We start from the raw sequence: 5,410 nt of genomic DNA on the forward strand, positions 1-5,410 counted from the left end.
AGCTTGGGGAGGCAATTGCTTAGCAGTGGAAAGGAACAAAATAAATTCAAATATTAAAAAATCCATTAAACGCTATATAAATGATGTTGACGATGTAGATCTTTTATACGAGAAATTTTGTATAAATAAAATAACTAAAATATTAAATGACCAGTATCATCCACTAAGACCATCAATTATTATGTCAGAAAGAAGTGGTCGCCCTTTCTCTATTTCAACGAAAACAGAGAGACACCGAAAATCTTTTCTGCCGTCCAGTATTAGGCTTTATAACAACAAGCAATAATCATTTTATATAATTATTTCTCATTTTTACTTTTTAAAAATAAATATATTAATTTATTAATTTATTTGTTTTGCAATCTGTTCAATTTTCAATTTATAGTGACAGTTTAAACTATTTTACAGTGTTGAAATTATTCATATTATAAAGCGCAGCTCTGGTTATAGAGCTGCTCCTTTTTTATATATATACATCCTATTTCCATTGTATTTTTATCTTATGTGTAAATTATAACACGTCTGTACAAAAAATTTCCTTTTTGGGATGCAATAAAGTATTATTATTATTATTATTATTATTATTATTATTATTATTATTATTATTATTATTATTATTATTATTATTATTATTATTATTATTATTAAATTTGGCGGAAAGTACTTTGCGATAGACTAGCGTCCTATCCAAAAGGTAGCAAGCAATTGCTATTGTTTGTTTTACGCTACAGAAACAGGGATAAACTCATGGCTTTGAAGGACTACTAGACCGCATAGCCGCACAGATTCACCCTACGTTAACACCGTTTTGAGAAGATTGGCAACATACCGTATTATGATATGGTTTGAAATAAATGCAGCCAAGCCTGATAACATAAGGGTTGATATCTACCCGTAAACCGCTTTATCATTAGAAAGGATAAACTCGTTTACTTTCATTTGACTGGTCAATACCAGTTCAACTTCGACCTTTTGCTAGGATAAACATGAAGAAGTTTTATCTCTATCAGTCAATTAATTACCAAGGCTTACTGCAACTGGATGTGTGTTCAGTGACGAATTCAAAATCGAGGTGTATGTTAGGTGAATAGCATTGCAACCTGTAAAGGTATGTATAAATTGCAATTATTGCTTGTTTGTCGTTCTTAGAGTATCATCATCAGCTTATGGCGCTGGCTTCCGGCGACAACAGACGTGTTGTGAATGTTTACCTATTTTCTACACATATTTTTATTCATTTATCATTCAATCGTCGGAATTTACGCCTAATTTTTATTCAAAATGGATGTGAAGTATATATTGTTCCTGATTTTTATATTTATTAGTATATTTATAAGCATAAATGGCGTTTTAGCCTGTAATTTTGCTGCCAAAAGCCTATCGATAACTTATACTCCAGAGACTCTCCGATCCCTCCAACCCGTGTCACCCCCACCACCCACTATTGACACATCGTTTATTAAAGTAAGAAAGAGGGGGAGAAAAGGAGGAATAAAAACAAAATTTAACAGACGGCCTTTTCGTTCATTTTTACCCTGTGTAGTGACAGGTAATGTAAGATCACTGAAAAATAAAATTGATGAACTGTTTTCACTGTGTCGTTTTAATAGTGACTATCGTCAAGCCTCCATAATAGCGTTAACAGAGACTTGGCTATCTCCTCACATACCATCATCATGTTTTAATATTGAACAATATTCACTATTTCGAGGAGATCGGACTAATGTAAATAAACGAACTGGGGGTGGGGTGTGCACATATCTTCTTCTTCTAGGTTCCATGCCTGGTCCAGGCTTCGGATACTGCATGAATTATCTCTCTCCATTCCTCCCTGTCTCTTGCCTTTTCAAACAGCTCTTGGATTGTTAGGCTGGTGAAGCCCTTCAGTTGGTCTATGAGTGTTTTTCTTTGTCTCCCCCGGGCGCGTTTACCAGGTATTTTTCCACAACTTGCCAGGTATTCATTCTTATCTTTCCTTACTATGTGTCCGAAAAAGGATAGTTGTCGATCCACTATTAAGGGCATTAGTTTCCTTTGTTGGTATGTTTGTTTTAGCACTTCTTCGTTCGTTTTGTGTGCAGTATACGATATTCTCTGCATCCTTCTCAAGCACCACATTTCAAAAGCTTCAATGTTCTTTTGTGTTTCTGCATTTGTAGTCCAGCTTTCGCATCCGTATAACAAGATTGGCCACACGTAGCACTTCAAGACTCGGAATCTAATCCCGAACGACATCTGTTTGTTTTTCAAAATGTTTCCCAGGTCCATGAAGGCCTGTTTGGCTTGAGTTATTCTTGCTCGTATGTCTCGGTTACATCTTCCATCTGTTGTCACTATTGAACCTAGGTATTTAAAACTTTCTACGTTGGTAAGTTGCTCGCCGTGAATCGTTATATTGCAGGTGTTGTTGTTTTCGGGGTTTTTCTGTATTACCATGCATTCCGTTTTGGTGATATTCACTTCCATTCCCTTGGCTTCACTATCTACTACCACTTTGTCAACAATCTTTTGAAGTTGGATTTCTGATGTTGCAATGAGTACCGTATCGTCTGCGTATCTTATATTATTTATGTTGTGACCTCCCACTTTTATTCCCTCCATATTATTTATGCCCCTCATGATTGTTTCTTGGTATAGATTAAACAGATCTGGTGAGGCAACACACCCTTGACGGACTCCTTTCTTAATAGGAATGGAATTTCCTGTAGAGTTTCCGATTTTGATAGATGCCTGCTGGGTGTAGTATAATGTTTGCATGAGTCTGAGGTCTTTCTCATCAGCGCCAATGGAGTGCAGTTGTTTTAGTATTTCTTCGTGGCGTACTCTATCAAAAGCTTTTTTGTAGTCGACAAAACAGAGGTATAGTGGGGTCTGAACCTGTATAGCTCTTTCACTTAAAACACGGAGGAGGTATATTGCGTTCCTTGTCCCTCTGTCAGGTTGGAATCCATATTGTTCTTCTGCGATTTCGGGGTTAATCTTATTCCTTAGCCTGTTGATAATTATACGCAACAGTATTTTGTTGATGTGGCTTATTAAACTTATAGTTCTAAAATTTTCGCATCTGACTGCACCTGCTTTCTTTGGTATTGCTATGAAAATAGAGTTACAGAGATCTTCTGGAATTTTCCCAGTATTGTATATATTGTTGAATAATATGTGAAGTTCATCAATTGCTAGATCTCCTAGGCTTTTTAATACCTCTACAGATATTTCATCAGGGCCTGTTGCTTTACCATCCCTCATTCGTTCCATGGCATGTTCAATTTCACTTTTGGTGATGTTTGGTCCGCTTAATGGTTCTTTGAATTTCAGTGGTGGTTCATTTCTATTTGGATCATTGTACAGTTCGCCTATGTATTCTACCCATCGGCTTTCTATATGTTGTTCTTCAAATAGCAGTTCCCCTTGTTTGTTTTGGATACAACTTCCTGCTGCTTTGCTTTTCCTTTTCCCTGATAGTTCTTTTATTCTTTGGTGAGCTTGTTGGGGGTTGGGTTTGTATTCTCTTTCGATTTCGCAGCATTTCCAGTCTAGATAGTTCTCGTGTGCCTCGATGCATTTGGATTTAATGTGGTTGTTCAATGTTTGGTATTCTGCAGACCCTCTGTTGCATTTTCGTCTTTCTTCAAATAGGTTTAGAATTTCATTTGTCATCCATTCCTTTTTGCTGTTTATTTGAGCTATTGGTAAATGCTTTTCTGCAGTTGCTTTGACACACTTTTGGAATATATCAAATTGTTTTTCACATTTTTCATTATCAGGTTCACTTTGGCTTTGTATCATGAGTGCATTTTCAAATTCTTCTCTCATTTTTGTTTGTATGCCATTGTCTTTGCATAACCTGTAATCCCTCTTTATTCTACCAGCTGTTCTCTGAATAGCTTTAAACTTTATCCTTACTGTACAAACAACTGGGACATGGTCACTGTCTACATCGGCGCCTGGGTAGGTTTTGCAATTTAATATGCCATTTCTGAATCTTGATGATACTGCTATAAAGTCTATCTGGTTCCTTGCTCTGTCCCCTGGTGATTGCCATGTCCAGGTTCTTCTTGGGTGTTGTTGAAACCAGGTGTTTGAAATCATTAATTTATTTGTTCTACACCAATCTGCCCAGATGTTTCCTCGTTCATTTCTGTCTCCGAGTCCATGTGGTCCGATTATGTCACCATCTCTGCCTCTGCCAATCTTAGCATTTAGGTCCCCCATTACCATAAGGACTTCTTGTGATGTACACATTCGTTTTGCTTTGTCTAGTGAATGGTAAAACTCTGTCATATCTGCATCTGTCGCCTCTTCTGTTGGTGCATAAACTTGAATAATATTGGTGTCAACTACAGGTCCTCTTAGCTTAACCAGCAAAACTCTGTCTGAGATTGCTACGTGCCCTTTGTAAAATTTGGTTGATTTTTGGTCTAAGATCATCCCTACTCCTTTTTGGAAAGAGGTTCCACCACTCCATATGATCTTATATGTCATGTTGTTTTCTTGTTTTGACATGGTTCCCTGCTCTTTCCATCTCATCTCTGCCAGGCCAAGAAATTTATTTGGAGCCGTTTCATTTCTTTCAGAATGTTGTTTAGTTTTCCTTTTTGGGCACAGGTCCTGACATTCCATGTCCCAATTTTGGTTTTGTCACATTTGTTAAATTTATTTCGCCTAGTAACTGGCTGACGGTTCGGTGTGACCTGACGAACATCACGCTCCCAACCGAGCGAGGCAGCAGTCTTCCGTGAAAACATGCTCCCCTTTACGCTGTCACCGTTTAACTTTTTGGACTTATTCATGCAGTTAACTCGGCAAAGTTACAAGAATGGTTTGCCATTGCCTATTCTTGTCGCCCTCTGCAGTTGGCCAGCTTGACCTGTTACCGTTCGACACCACGAGGAGGTTGCAGTAGGGCTTGATGATGATCTATCTTTGCAGACTTGGCATCATCCATTTGTGCACATATATTAACAAGAAATGGTGCCACCCCAATAACTGTCATATAAAGAAAATGTTTCGTCACGACCATATTATCTACCCCGGGAATATACACATGTCATCATCATCAACGTCTACATTCCACCATCATCAGACAACACCACAGCGAAAAATATTTTGAGGAAAGAAATACAGGACATTCAAATTAAGTCACCCGATGCCGTATTGATGGTCACTGGCGATTTTAACCAATGTTACGATTTTACTCTCCCGGGACTTCATCAATACGTGGACTGCGAGACAAGGGACAAAAAAACATTAGATTTATTCCTGTGTAATATTAAAAATAGTTATAAATGTTTACCCCGTGCCCCATTAGGTTTATCTGACCACTGCATGCTCTTGCTACTCCCCACCTACCGCCCTGTTTTTAAACGTGTAAAACCAGTAAAGAAAAGTGTACAGATCTGGAACGGAAGTG

The 5,410-nt window shown here is 37.7% G+C and overlaps 1 protein-coding gene across 2 annotated transcripts in view; it reads left to right on the forward strand.

Moving 5' to 3' along the window:
* Positions 1-731: 731 nt before the first annotated feature.
* The window catches only part of LOC144977541 (pyruvate dehydrogenase phosphatase regulatory subunit, mitochondrial-like), a 59,460-nt gene continuing 54,781 nt past the window's right edge, over positions 732-5,410 (forward strand). The window contains exon 1 of one of the 2 annotated variants that reach the window (XM_078922865.1): positions 732-1,108. The gene's annotated coding sequence lies outside the window, so the exon portion shown is untranslated. The remainder of the gene's footprint in view (positions 1,109-5,410) is intronic. The other variant, XM_078922868.1, reaches the window with a different exon arrangement.

The sequence above is a fragment of the Berghia stephanieae genome, chromosome 7 (assembly GCF_034508935.2).
Source record: "Berghia stephanieae isolate SIO BIC M18660-M18661 chromosome 7, UCSD_Bste_1.3, whole genome shotgun sequence".
Classification (NCBI taxonomy): domain Eukaryota; kingdom Metazoa; phylum Mollusca; class Gastropoda; order Nudibranchia; family Aeolidiidae; genus Berghia; species Berghia stephanieae.